At 44.6% G+C, this 15,955-nt stretch overlaps 1 protein-coding gene across 1 annotated transcript in view; it reads right to left on the minus strand.

Moving 5' to 3' along the window:
* The window catches only part of LOC137320664 (ADAMTS-like protein 1), a 613,156-nt gene that overhangs the window by 362,298 nt on the left and 234,903 nt on the right, over positions 1 to 15,955 (minus strand). The gene's annotated exons all lie outside the window — the stretch shown is intronic.

Below are 15,955 nucleotides of genomic sequence, written 5' to 3' on the forward strand. Positions count from 1 at the left end.
TAGAAAAAACAAAAGATACTAATTAAGTGGGACAGAATGGAGAACAATTTTGTGGTCCATCAGAATGTTTGCTGTATAAAACATTCTAGATATTGGGGTTCTTTTGAGCAGAAATTCTTTGGCTAGTTTCAAGAAGATATTCCAGTAATTTATTTAATCTCTATTCTATCCGACTTTTCACATCTCTAGGTGTGTCGCCTGGCTCCGATTCTCAGTCAATAGGTCAGGATCATCAGTGGGCGGCAGATTTCTTCTTTACTGTCATCAGTGAAGAACTAGCAAGACATGGACCTGTACATTACTGGCTGCATTAGAGTGAGGGCTGACTTTAGAGCCACTTAATTCAGGCAACATTCCCTTATTCCAGACTCCTTCTCACCGCCCCTCTCTTGTCTTTCTCCTCCCAAACTGCTTCAACAGCTAATTATTAATGGACACCAGCATGTTGGAATATCTCAAACTCATTTTGTTTGGAACATTTAACACAGCTTATGTCAAGAACTATAATACCCCTGTTAACACATCGAGATAATACACTTAGGGAGGGCAAACAGTAAAAGGGAATACGCAATAAACGGGAATATATTGAGGGGGTAGAGGAAGTGAGAGACCTTGGAGTGCATGTGCACAGGTCCCTGAAGGTGGCAGTACAGGTAGATAAGGTTGTGAAGAAGGCATACGGAATGCTCTCCGTTATTAGCCGAGGTATAGAATACAAAAGCAGGGATATAATGATGGAACTGTATAAAACGCTGGTAAGGCCACAGCTGCAGTATTGTGCGCAGTTCTGGTCACCACATTACAGGAAGGACGTAATTGCTCTGGAGAGTGTGCAGAGAAGATTTACAAGAATGTTGCCAGGGCTTGAAAATTGCAGCTATGAGGAGAGATTGGATTGGCTGGGGTTGTTTTCCTTGGAGCAGAGGAGGCTGAGGGGAGACTTGATTGAGGTGTACAAAATTATGAGGGGCCTAGATAGAGTAGACAGGAAGTACCTGTTTCCCCTAGCGGAGAGTTCAAGAACTAGAGGACATAGATTTAAGCTGATTGGCGGAAGGATTAGAGGAGACATGAGGAAAAACTTTTTTACCAGAGGGTGGTGGGTATATGGAACTCGCTGCCCAAATTGGTGGTAGAGGCAGGGATCCTCAACTCTTTTAAAAAGTACCTGGACCTGCACCTAAAGTGCTGTAAGCTGCAGGGCTATGGACCGAGTGCTGGAAGGTGGGATTAGAATGGGCACCTGGTTGTTCTTCGAGCCGGCGCGGACACAATGGGCCGAATGGCCCCCTTCTGTGCTGTATCTTTTCTATGGTTCTATGGTTCTAATCTATGGCCCTTGATTTCCTTTTATTTGAGAATAACACTGCATAAATATTGCTCTGTGTTCTCTATAATTTTTATCATATAAAACAAACCCTCTGAATTCCTGGTCTTTGTAGGTCTCACCATACTATGCACCTTCTACACCCAGTAGTAAGCAAGTGTTGCACCTATTTCCAGGTCATCACCAATGTCACTCTTGGCCTGCTATTAAAATGACCATGAGAATGGCCCAGTGTAGACACTTTATCCAAATGTTTCTCTTCACTAATTTCAACTCAGCACTTACCCAGAAACAGGACATTAGCTCATTGGCATGTAGCTGCATCCTTCCAATACGGAGCACAATGTATTAACCACACAGACCTAACTCTTAAAATTCACGCACACACACACACACACACACACACAATTACAGTTAAAGAAACATTAATATACTTGGTAGATTGTTGGTTGTAAAACTGTATCAGCATTCCTGCTACCAACAGTGTAGCTGGTAATCAACCTATGGCACACCTTGTAACAGGCATAACTATACAAATAATCCCAGTTTCAAAACTTTGCACCAAAGGGAAACCCAATCGCACAGTGTTGGTGGTCAGTCCAAAGGAAATACCAACCCATAAATACATCATGTCTCTGTAGAAAAAAATACAACTATATTTGGACAGTATTAAAAACCTGTATTGAATTCTACACTATTTGGTATGCAGGCCACAAAAAATGCCAGTGCGGAAAATGGGAATGCCAAATACTGTACCGGTAGGCACAATCAATATATTGGTGGGTTAATGAAGAGGAGCTGTACATTATGCTCGATCTGTGCCATACATGACCTAAAATTGCTTGATGCTGCCATTGGATACAATGCTGAATAGTGCACTCTGAAAAAAATACAACATAACCAACTAGCAGTCCATCATTCAGCTCCAAATCACATCAGGACAATCCAAAGTCATGGTACCCATTGCCTGTAATGGAACTGCTTTGAAGATGTCAAGTGAGGATTGGGCTTGGCTGTGATACCCCACCACCCCCCCCAACACTCAAAAAGCTGCCATTGTCTAGGCTCAGTAATCACTTATAACATATTGGCAAGTTTACTGCCTCACAGAGATTCTCCATTTTGGGTTTCCTTCAGCTGCTTCAGTAAAGGAGCTGCATGCATATCCTGCAGCTTCACAGTTGAAGACGATACACTTGGGCGAAGTACCAGAGGTGGCCAGTGCCAGGGAATGTGGTTTGTGTATGTGTACTTTAGCAAAGCCTTTGACAAAGTACCACATAGGAATTTATTAGAGAAGATTAAGAGGAATGGAATTAGGGGGAGGATAGCAAACCGGATTCAAAATTGGTTAGTAGAGAGAAAACGGGCAGTTTTTCACAGTGGTTGGAAATGGATAGTGGTGTCCCACAGGAGACAAAACAGCAGTAATTATACACTGAATGGAAGTAGGCTCAGTGCTGTGGAAGAGCAAAAAGACTAGTGTTAAATTCTAGGTTTTATCACAAAAGGTATAAAATATAAAAGGCAAGAGGTAATAATGAGCCTACTTAAAATTCTAATAAGACCTCATTTAAAGTATTGTGTGCAATATTGGACTGCACACTATAGGAAGGATATTGAGGCTTTAGAGAGGGGACATGCAGATTCACTAGGATGCTGCCTGGCATGAGGAATTACAAAAATTAGGATTTGAAAGATTAGAAGGTTACAGCACAGAAGGAGGCCATTTGGCCCATCGAGTCTGTGCATCAGCAATCCAGCTAGTCGCACTCGCCCGCCCTATCCCCGTAGCCCTGCACATTTTTTCGTTTCAAGTACTTATCCAGTTCCCTTTTGAAGGCCATGATTGAATCTGCCTCCACCACCCCCTCAGGCAGTGCATTCCAGATTCCAACCACTCGCTGTGTAAGTGATTGGGTCTTTTTTCTTTAGAACAACGGAGATTATGGGGCGATGTAATAGAAGAGTTTTAAATCATGAAAGGATGGGACGTGGTAGATGGAAGTAGATTGTTCCCAGTAGTTGATGGGTCAAGAATGAGGGGCCATAGATACAAGATTAAATGCAAGAGATTTAGAAAAGAGAGCAGGGGAAACTTCTTCACACAGAGAGGTGGGAGTCTGTGGGATTCACTTTCAGGGTTAGTGGTTGAGGCAGAAACTATGTCAACACTTAACATTAGATTGGAGAGGTGGATGAAGAAAAAGGGGTTGAATGGATATGGGAAAAGGGTGGGTAAATTTGATGAGAACTATTTTCTTGTTTGAAGGGTAAACGCCAACACGGACCGTTGGGCTGAATTACCTGTTTCCGTTTTGTAACTTCTATGTATGTGAAAAAAGAACATGAGCTGAGAGAGTGGGAAGAACAGATTTCCATGCTAGGTAACATCCCAGGGTGCACAGTAAACAGTTTCATATGTAAAGTTTTAGCGTATTGTACCTGCAGCCATGTACATTTACTATTAGCACTGCTTTGTGTGTGCAGCTTTTTAAGATGAATATTACTATACAATAAATCAATACATTCATAACTGCAGTGCAAAGATTATCCAATTAAGCCATTACTGTCTGTATTGTATCATTTTACATTACACTGCTGTATTGTTAAATGAAACAATACATTTAGGTCCAAAGATCCAGCTGGCAAAATGTAAAATAACTAACAAAATACATGCACTGACTGTTCTAACACCTGAAAACACAATCATTTCACTCATGCACTCATAAATATCAAAATAGACATGGTTTTCTGCTGCGGGTGATGGCTACAATCACTTTTCAACTATTTTTGTCAGAATTTCAAGAATTTAAACAATGACCATTTTGTTTTAATTTCAGCAGAAAATGTGCATTTTGTGAAAAACGGTTGGTGTTTTGGAAAACTGAGAGCATCAATTAGGAATCTTATTTTAAAACCACACCAGTCCCCAATGTGTGAGGCTATGCAGTAAACTCTGAGCTGCCAATGCCTGTCGTGTAAAATGTAAGCTTTAAGTCATATTTAAGCTCAGTTTTCTTAAAGCAGTAACTCATAAGGTGTGAATTCAAATTTTCAGTTAAACTAGTTCCATGCAGTGATTTACATTCAAAGAAGGAAAAATACTCCTCCATTCCACATGGAACAAATATAGCACACCCAGCCAGGGTCAGAAGCTGCATATAGGCTTCAGAACAGTATAAAGTTATGACCCCCATTGCATTTAATGGAGCTGCTCTGAAGTGCCCCCATTAGGGATATCATGGAGTAGTACACCACCCGTTCACTTCCATCACTTCTTCCCTTTTCAACTACGCATTCAACATTTGTATCCTGCCCAGCTCTTTGTTTTGCTGTCATTTACCTTATCCTTCCACTTAATTGCACCCAATTGCTCCCCACAAGGGCAGATACCAGAGGCCCCCTCACCCCATTTCCCTTTCTCTCCACCTTCTACCTTCCTTTTCTACCTTTCTTTTCCTCAGAAGTTTTGTTTGCTATTAAAATTCAATTTATGTTTTTTTTCCAAATCAAATTAGAATGAGGAAAGAAATTACCTTTCGCTCTATTTCTCTCTCTCCCTCTCTCTCGTTATGACCTCTCTGTCTCACCCCTGAACCCTCTCAACCCTCTGAAATAAAAACAGAAAATGCTGGAGAAGCTCAGCAAGTCAGACAGCATCTGTGGAGAAAGAAACAAGAGTTAACATTTCAGGTTGAAGACCTTTTGTCATTACAGTCTTCAACCTGAAACGTTAACTCTGTTTCTTTCTCCACAGATGCTGCCTGACTTGCTGAGCTTCTCCAACATTTTCTGTTTTTATTTGAGATTTCCAGCGTCCACAATATTTTGCTTCTTCTCAACCCTCTTCTCTCTCTCTCGACATCCCTTCTCTCTCACCCCTCCCCTCATGACCAACCCCACTCTCAATCCCCTTCTCTCTCTCAACCTGCCTCTTTCTCCCTTCCCCTTAACCCCCTTTCCCCTCTCAACCCCTATCAATCTCCCTTCTCTCCATCTCAAACCTACCATTCTCTCTGAAACATCCCTTCTTTCTTTCAAACCCTCATTCAACCCTCCCTCTTATTCTCTTAACTCTCCTCTTTCTTACTCTCTCCCTTGCTCGCTCTTTCTGTTTTGCAATGTTCTGTTGCAAATATGTGCCTGATAAGTATAGTAATGTTATAACTTCTTAATGACTTTAGATGGTTTATTTAACTGTGTCTGTGAGTTGGCAAAATAATGGCCAACAGGTAATGAAAAACATCCCCCAACACAGAGATAAAATCCTTATGTAAAGTTTTCTTAAAGTTAGTGTTAACCGAGCTCTGTTCTGTGTCGTACCATACTGTTTTCTCGGCCCACTTCCACAAAAACAAAACATTCAGAGACGGTCAAAGATCAAGCTCAACTGTAGAGGTTCACTATTTGGCTTCTCTAAAACAAAGCAAAAATCAACTGCAGGCCTACAACAGACTTACCTCTTAACCCAATTGAATCTTAACATAATATTCTGTAGACTAGGGTGCAACCCAGTTAGGCTTTCGTGAACGGTGACCTCTGACCCAGACTGAGTAGAACCTTTGATTAAGATGGACACAAATGCTGTTTACCATCTGTTAGTGCTTTTCTGATTTATTCATGGCTCGAGACAGTCTGAGGGGAGTTTTGCAGGGCTGCAACTTCCTAAAGTTGTACTTTAATAACAGCAAACATCTGCAATTTAAAAAAATGTAATAATAATATGGATTCTTTTAGATTTTGAAAACTAGAAAAAGGAAAAGAAAGTTACCTTTAATTGTCATCTTGTACTAAGCAGACAAAGCAATGTGGGCAAGTATTTGATTGTTAATCCACACTGTAAATTAGCAGCACTTCTTTCAGCAGAATCTTGCACAGCTGCAATCATTGCCCAAAAGTGGAACAAAATAAGAGGTGACAAATTCCACCAAAGTCTGTTACATAGATTGCTTCAAAATAGTAGCAAATTAGGATAATTGTTCAGTTAGGGGAAAAAAGGGTTATTGGTGTCAAGTAGTTGATTTTAAAAATGTAATGTAACCCTTCTGTGGAACAGCATTTTATGAAAGAAATGGAAGTCCTTGACCCTTTGATGCAGGGAACATGTCTGAGGGGGAAGCAGTTGGGCCCTTTGAAGTAGAAAGAAAACAATGACTTAGTGGCTTATTACCAGGTTAGCTCTGCTCCTTTGCAGCGACGGCTGCGCTTTGCTGTGGTGGTTGTATGTAATTAACAGATGTTAAGTTTAATAGCATAGGAAATGATCAATGGCCATGAGTGAGCAACAAAGTAGTACTTTCATTGAGATGACTACCCCACAAAAAAGTCAGCACAATTCAGGAGAGGAGGGAAAAAAAATCGGGTGATAATGTACATAAAGGTGGTTTTAAACTTCAACTTTTAATAACTTGAGTTCATACCAGTTGTACTTATATTGTGTAAAATTTGCAATGCTGGTAGAGTAAAGCCAAAGCTTCAAAATGGTCTCCACCAATGCCAGCACTGTTTCAGCATAGAAATGTCAAAGGATTTTGGTACATTGATGTCAAAAATGCAGAGTACATGGAGCAGAAGATGATTCATAAGAAGTCATAAAAGTAGTAGGGGTTGAATTTCTGCAAACACTGTTTACTCTATTTTTCCGGGGTTTCCACGGATTTATTGCTGAAGTTACGGTGAATGATCGAGAGAACCCCTGCAGAAATTAATGGCGCACAATAAACCAACGTACAAAAAGTAATCAAAAAGGCTAATGGGATGTTGGCCTTTAACTCGAGAGGGTTGGAATACAAAAATGTGAAAGTGGTGCATCAGTTGTACAAGGTTTTGGTCAGACCCCATAGAAACATAGAAAATAACAGCACAGAAGGAGGCCATTCGGCCCATCTTGTCTGTGCCGGCCGAAAAAGAGCTATCATGCCTAATCCCATTTTCCAGCACTTGGTCCGTAGCCCTGTAGGTTACAGCACTTCAAGTGCACATCCAAGCACTTTTTAAATGTGATAAGGGTTTCTGCCTCTACCACCCTTTTAGATAGTGAATTACAGACCTCCACCTCCCTTTGGGTGAAAAAATTTCTCCTCAGCTCCGCTCTAATCTTCTACCAATTATTTTAAACCTATGCCCCTGGTTATTGACCTCTCTGTTAAGGGAAATAGGTCCTTCCTATCCACTCTATCTAGGCCCCTCATGATTTAATACACCTCAATTAAATCACCCCACAGCCTCCTCTGTTCCAAATAAAACAACTCCAGCCTATCCAATCTTTCCTCATAGCTAAAATTCTCCAGTCCTTGCAACATCCTCGTAAATCTCCTCTGTACCCTCTCTAGTGCAATTTCATCCTCCCTGTAATGTGGTGACCAGAACTGTACGCAGTACTCAAGCTGTGGCTTAACTAGTGTTTTATACAGTTCTAGCATAACCTCCCTGCTCTTATATTCTGTGCCTCAGCTAATAAAGGAACGTATCCCGTATGCCTTCTTAACCACCTTATCTACCTATCCTGCTACCTTCAGGGATCTGTGCATTCCTAGGTCCCCCTGTTCCTCTACAGCTCTCAGTATCCTCCCATTTATTGTGTATTCCCTTGCCTTGTTTGCCCTCCCCAAATGCATTACCTCACACTTCTCCGGGTTGAATACAATTTGCCACTTTTCTGTCCACCTGACCATTGATATCTTCCTGCAATCTACAGCTTTCCTCCTCACTATCAACCACACGGCCAATTTTTGTATCATCTGCAAACTTCATAATCATGCCCCCTACATTTAAGTCTAAATCATTAATATATTTCACAAAAAGCAAGGGAGCTAGTACTGAGTCCTGCGGAACCCCACTGGAAACAGCCTTCCAGTCACAAACACACCCATCGACCAATACCCTTTGCTTCCTGCCACTGGGTCAGTTTTGGATCCAACTTGCCACTTTCCCTTGGATCCCATGGGCTTTTACTTTTTTGACCAGTCTGCCATATGGAACCTTGTGAAAAGCCTTGCTAAAATCCATGTAGACCACATCAAACACACTACCCTCATCGACCCTCCTTGTTACCTCCTCAAAAATTCAATCAAGTTAGTCAGACATGACTGTCCCTTAACAAATCCATGCTGACTGTCCTTGATTAATCCATGCTTTTCTAAATGACGATTGATACTGTCCCTCAGAATTGTTTCCAATAATTTGCCCACCACCGAGGTTAGGCTGACTGGCCTGTAATTACTCAATTTATCCCTTTCTCCCTTTTTAACCAACGGTACAATGTTAGAAGTCCTCCAATCCTTCGGCACCACACCTGTAGCCAGGGAGGATTGGAAAATGATGGTCAGAGCCTCTGCTATTTCCTCCCTGGCTTCTCCTAACAGCCTGGGATACATTTCATCCGGGCCTGGTGATTTATCTATTCCAATCTGGAGTACTGCGTTCATTATTGGGCACTGAACCTCAGGAAGGACATATTTGGAGGGGTACAGCGCAGAGTCATCAGAATGATATCTGGACTTAGGGGGTTAAATTATGAGTACAGATGCATAAACTTGGTTTGTACATGCTTGAGTTTAGACGGTTGAGGGGCGATCTAATTTAGGTCTTTAAAATGCTAAAGGGATTTGATAAGGTAGATACAAAGAAACTATTTCCTCTGGTGAGGGAATCCAGAACAAGGAAGCATAATTTCATAATTAGACCTAGTCCATTTAGGGTGGAGATTGATAGATTTCTTTTAGGTAAGGGTATCAAGGGAGCAAAGGTGGTAAATAGGGTTGAGGTAAAGATCAGCCAAGATCTAATTGAATGTCGAGATAAGCTCGAGGGGCTGAATGGCCTACTGTTCCTATCATCTTAAGTTCTTATGAAGTGCTGCTTATGACTTACCCACTTGAGTTGATTTGTTGCATAGATATTAGAATACATTTGGATCTCAATGCTATCCTCAAGTTCTCTCATATTTCCTTATCTTTTTCATTTTTTGTTCTTTCTTTACAATGAAAGTAATGTATTTTACCATTGAATATGTGCTGTATGGAAACACCTATCAGGGATATTATTTCCTGCAATCTCCCTTCCACAGATTTCTCCACTTTGAGAAAGGTAACAAATAGGAGCCTTTCCCCACAGGAAGGCAAGAAAAATAGAAGGAGGAGTCGCCGAGACAGCTTTCAAGCATCTCCTGGAAGACAATTCCACAGTGGGCATTAATAGAGTCCTGTAGATGATGCATGGCTTGAGGAAATTCAAGAAAGGGAAAGAGGAAAAAATACCCGATGAAAAAATAATACTAGTACCAAAAATAAATATGATCAGGAGAATCCTTACCCCTGATTTTTAATTTTACATATATATATATATATAATATATTATCTTATGTTTAGTTTCCTGTGTCACATTTACTCACTATCATACTTCAGCCGATGCACTTTGGACATCAAGGCCCCGATATTACCGGGGAGACGGGATGGCAGCGGTGGGGGGGGGGGGGGGCGATTGGGCACGTGAGTAACCCGCCCAATAAAATCCGTCCGTTCCTCACGTGATCGCGGGTAAATTGGAACCACTTAATGTGGCTTCTGGGTTTGCCGTCAGAAATCTGCGCAGCGGGCGGACTGCGCACCCACATCACAGGCTGTCAGCTGGAGGAGCTCTATCTAAAGAGGCAGCCCTTCAATGGCTGCTCCTGGAGCAAACACCCAAATAACACAATGGAGCAGCCCAGGGGAAAGGCTGCTCCTAGATTCAGTGATGTCTCACTCTAGGTGCTACTGGATGGGGTGAGGAGGAGAAGGGATGTCCTTTACCCGGCGGACGGGAAGAAGTGGCCGGCCTCTGCCACCAAAAAGGCCTGGCTCAAGGTACAGAGGAGGTCACCAGCAGCAGTAACATCTCCCACACCTGGATCCAGTGCAGGAAGCGCTTCAATGACCTAACCAGGTCAGTCAAAGTGAGTACACTTACTCATTCTCCTACATTCCGTCTTCCACATCCCCCCCATCCCCCAACTCATTCTGCACTGCCAACACAACTCTATCACATCACTCCTCACACCCACTCAAAGCTCATCCTCAACTTACCTGCACTTACTCACCAATTCCTCCCCTCCCCAGTACTCACCCCACCACTACCACTCAATCCAATCCTCATACAATGTCATGGCTCTGTCTCATACTCAATCTCTGATGCATCTCTTGCACGGTTAGCCACACCAAAACCAATGCATTCAGTGGTTGGCCATGTCACCATCACTCTCTCACATCTCTCTACTTTCTTCCCTTATCGGAGAAGAGAGCCCAGAATGCATGGGAGAGGGCGAGGACTGGAGGGGGACCGCAACAGGTTGTTGTCCTCACAGATGCGGAGCAGGAGACGCTGGAGCTGAGCCGCACCCTCAAGTGCCTGTCCGTCAGGGACGTTAAGACTGGCACCCGACAAACGTCTGGTGACAGAACTTTAACATTCAGCACACACAATATCAATTGATGTTAACACGCCTTGCCGTCTTCAGCACCTCAACATCTGTCATCATGCTTAATATTGCCTTCTGTTTTCTTACAGGGCCTTCAGCGACCGCTGTGACAGAGAAGGGTGATTCCTCAGAGGACCTGCTGGCCTCTGAGGGGGCACCGTCACATCTGAGCGAGCCATCCACCAGCGCAGATATTCACACACCTCGGTGGGTCCCCGACCTCAGTTAGTTGGGGTCGCACATGGTGAGTCACCACACACGTGAGCATGAGCAGACACTGGTGGCAGGGGCAGCTGTGGAGAGTCCGCGTCGGTGGGAGCACTCTTCTCCAGGCTCTGCTCAACTGGACACAGATGCTGAACCCTGGGGGCCATCCATTAAAAGGAGAATGATCGAGGAGCAGCAGCACATTTGCGGGGTGCTGGAACAAGTGCCACGCGCACTGTCCACAATCACGCAGAGGATGGAAGAGTCCAACTCCTGCATGAGTGGAATGGTGGAACAGGTAAGGGAGGGCATCTCTGAGATACTGTCACAGGGATGCGAGGGCATCTTTGAGATAGTGTCGCGGGAATGTCTGTGATGGAGGGAAGGCTAGCCTCCATTGAGCTTCAAGCACATCTCACAAATAAGTCCATTCAGGCCCTGACAACGGCCATTCGGACTCAGGGTGAACAGTATTCTGCCGCCTTAAACAGGCAGGCAGATACTCTGGCATTGGCCTTACAAGGCTTTACACATGTCCTCCAAACTGTCATCCAGCAGAGTGGTAGGAGTGGTGTGGGCCTGGCCCAGAGGAAGGATGATGGCGAAAGGGGACATGGAAATGGGGACACCACTCAATGTGCCCCCACGTTTCACCCGTTGCCCCCCTCTCAACCAGTACCCGCAATGCTGCCTCCTCTCTAGGTGGCCGAGTCTGCCCCTGCACAGGTGCAGTGGAGCAGTCTTTGGAGGGGCCCTCATGGGCACCGAAACCCAGAGGGCATAGGCCCAAAGCATCTAATCAGTCAGGGCATGAACAAGAGCAACCTGTCACTATCTCTGCTGCAGCCACAGGGGATGCACCACGTAGAAGTAGTCGGAAGCGAAAGGCGAAGGTTTTGTAAGCACAAAAGGGATGCACAAGGGTGTTTGAAGGTTTGTCATGTTTTTTCTTTATATTTGCTTTTTGTTAAATGCACATTAAATATTATTATTGTCGACTGCCACGTATTGGCCTTTCTTGACTTATTCTGTAATAAGGCCCATTCATGAGGTTTACCATGAACGCCGACACTTCATGCCACCCATTGGGTCACTCTACAGTGGGTGTATGTTTTGTGCGGGGGGTTGGGGGGGAGGGGGGCAGGTGGCTGGTGCAGTCGCTGCTCAGTCCAGGTGGTGATTGCTGGACTGTTCACACTGTCTGATGTTAGAAGAACGGTTCACATATCAGTGACTCCCTGGCCTCATGAGCAGCCAGGTGAGCCGCTGTTCTGCCCATGGGTTGTTCCTCCTGTGCCTCCTCCTTTGCCTCCTCCTCATCCTCATCTTTCTCTGCCTCCTCCTCCTCAATGTGGGTGGCAGATGTGGATAGGGCCTCCTCAAGCATCATCCCTCTCTGTTGTGCTATGTTGTGTAGGGCACAACCCTTGACTATAATGCATCCCACTCTGTCTGGTGCGTATTGAAGCGCTCCCCCATAATGATCAAGGCACCTGAAGCGCATCTTAAGCAGCCCAATAGCATGCTCAATTATAGACCTAGCAGCGATGTGGCTGTCGTTATATCGACGCTGTTGCTTGGTGATGGGGTTCCTCAGAGGTGAGCCACATGCGCAGGGGGTATCCCTTGTCCCTGAGGAGCCAGCCCTTGCGGGTGTTCGGTGCGTGGAAGAGGGGCGGGATGTTGGACTCCTAGAGGATGAAGGAATCATGGCAGCTGCCAGGGTATCTGGCATACACGTGAAGGAATCTCTTGATGTGGTCACAGATGAGCTGAATGTTGATGGAGTGATAGCCCTTCCTGTTGATGAACAGTCCTGGCTCATGTGGAGGTGCTCGTATTGCTATATGGGTGCAATCGATTACACCCTGCATCCGTGGGAAGCTAGCCACAGTGTGGAATCCCACTGCCCTCTCCGTCTGGCTGAGGTTGTCCATGGGGAAGTTGACGTAGTGCGAGGCCTTGCAAAACAAGTTGTCGGTGACCTGCCTTATGCACTTGTGTGCAGACGACTGAGAGACCCCGGCGATGTCCCCACTGGCACCCTGGAATGATCCGGATGCGAAGAAGTTGAGGGCAGTGGTGACTTTGACAGTGACAGGTAAGGAGATGCCGCTCGGGCCAGCCAGGAGCAGCTCGGCATGAAGGAGGCTGCATATGTCCGCGAATACCTGGCAACTGATTCTGAGCCTCTGTATGCACTGCTCCTCAGAGACGTTCAGGAAGCTGAGCCTCAGTCTGTAGACCCTGTTGCAAGGGTAGTGCCTCCTGCGACATTGTTCTCTCTGTTGTTGCCCTCCGTGCTCTTGTGCAGGTGCCTGTGGTGCAGCACTGTGTTGTGGAGCTCCACGTGGCGGAGGTGGACGCCGTGCCTGGCGAGGCTGGTGATGGTGCTCGCCCTCGGATGAAGTGATGAATGCAGGCACGGTGCACCCCCCATCCTGACGGTGTGAGTTTGAGGGGGTCTGCAAAGTAGGTAAATGTGTTTGCAGAGCAGAGTTTTGGGTGGAAAGTAAGAATTTTGGGTGAAAACACAAAGGTCTTGCAGCCAAAACTTTGTCTGAAATGACAGAGTGCCCTGTTGCAATAAATGAGGTTTTCCCCCCACCTGTCAAATAATCATTTGCATCTCCCACTGGCTGCTGGCTGAAACACGTCTGCTACAACAGGGAGTGTTTCCCACAGCACGGGAAACACGCTGAGGATCCTTCAAAATTGCACCCCTGCCAAAATGTCTACTCAATGAGGTCTCTCAAGTACCTTAACTATTTGATAAACTATGTAAATCATCATCCCGCCGGCCTTAATTGCCAGTGGGAGTCCCGCATTCGGAAGTCAGCGGGTTGGAGCAGGGCTCCGAACCTGCTCTGGATTTACACAATTTTAGGGGGCCCCCCGCCCTCAACGCACCCGCTCCATCATCTGAAAATCGGCACCCACACTTCAGTGTATTATGAGCAATGCCATATATATGTTGGATGCCGGAACAATAAATTTAGGCAGCAGGAAGATTTTTGCCAATACTATTTTGCATTTGATAATTATATAGGCATCAACTCCAGTCCTCTGCGTTTTCAAGCGAATCTCCCTAACTGTCCGAAACAGTTTAAATAAATTAGTTCCTCATGTCCGTAAACTACACTTATCTTTCAAATTGTTTGTGCAAGCTGAGTGGAAGGATCTGTTTGAATGCTTGGTGCCTTTTATGTCCATCCAGCTTTGAGTATTCCTGGACACTCAGTCACACAGCAATAGCTCTGTACTATCACACGACACTTAAGAACAGTCAGACATTTCTACGCAAAAATACAGGTCCCTAAAAACAAAACAGCTACAGGAACTGCAGTTCATTTGCGAATAAATGAAGCAAACACACGACAAGACAGCTTGGTAATTCTAACTTGTGATTAATCCTTGTTTTTCTAAAGCACAGACTCTGTGGCACTGAGCTGCATTGCCAAATGACACTGCTGATAATGGGCGGCACAGCTGCACTTTATTAAGCTTTCTAACAATAAATAACCTCTCCCCGCAATACATTTCATCAAAGTATTACTGAAACAGAAATGAATCCACACGGTGTAACTGACAGTTTTAAATAACTTTCAAAAGTGAGTCAATACCCAGCCGACATTCAAAATAATGCACATTCTGAGAGCAGAATAAGTAAATAACATAGTCTGAATTAGTTATTTTTTTAGAAAATAGTGGAGAAATATATATATATATATCTGTATATGAAAGGGAGCGATGACCAGGAGAGTAGACCAGCAAGGATTATAACTCACTCTTCCCACTGGTTTAAGGGGAAATCCACTGTTCACTAGTGCTGAATCATACAGCTCAGGAAGGTGCCAGGTTCGATACCCAGTCTGTGCTGTCAGCTGTGGAGTCCTGGGGTACACAGGACAGAAATCAGGCAGAGTTCCTACTGTGGTCACTGCCCAGTGACCCCTGCTTATGTGTGGATGGCAAATGAGGACTGAATCTGGCTCAGCCACATTGACCACACCCCCCCCCCCAATCCCACCTGGTTGAAGCACCTGTCAAAACTCATAGCATAGATAGACAAGAAAGGACCCCTTGGAAGAAGTATCAGAGGGCTGTCACCACCTGTTGAACTGCCTATGGGAGAAAAGCAGGAAAAACTAAGTGAAAACCTCATTTCCACATCTCCAAAACAATTTTGCTTTTCCAAATGCTATAAATAGGCACTGAGATGGAGATGAAAATACAAGAGTGGAAAAAGATTCTGGAATTTCAGCTTAAGGTCCAACCCTCATTCACAGAAAGTATGTCTCATCTGACATAAGTGCTTGAACCTGCTGTTCATCCGCCACAATTATCTGTCATGGTGCCAATGTGGGACATGCTTCACATTTAAAAACTACGCACATCAAACATCCATGCTTAATGAATCCCTTAAACTTAGTGCATTTAATCTCAACCAAACAGACACAGGTCCAATCATGCTTTCCAATATTACTCCATACTTAAAGTTGTGTTGACAGTTCCATCAGTGGCTCAGTTGGGAAGTGTCCCACACATTGTTGCATTCAGCCAGATCTGAGCAGAGTCAGCTGGAGTGGCGGTAGGGATCCTACAATTGGCCTCAGCTACGAGGATAAAGAGGGGAAGACTGGCCAGAATTCCTGCTTCTAATTGCAATCAAGCAGTTCCCTGCTGGAAAATGCATGTAGATGAACATCAGGTTTGCTTGCAATTCCCCCAGAAGAAAAACGCTAATGGACACTAGGCTCGAACATGAAAAATAGCCATTTGAGGGAGGTATCAGAGAGCATGTGCTGCCCATGTACCCTGGTATCAGGGGGAATGTGCTGCCCATGTACCCTAGTATCAGAGGGAATTTGTTGCCCATGTACCCTGGTATCAGAGGGAATGTGTGCCCATGTACCCTGGTATCAGAGGGAATTTGTTGCCCCTGTACCCTGGTATTAGAG

Source organism: Heptranchias perlo, chromosome 4 (genome assembly GCF_035084215.1).
Source record: "Heptranchias perlo isolate sHepPer1 chromosome 4, sHepPer1.hap1, whole genome shotgun sequence".
Taxonomy (NCBI): Eukaryota; Metazoa; Chordata; class Chondrichthyes; order Hexanchiformes; family Hexanchidae; genus Heptranchias; species Heptranchias perlo.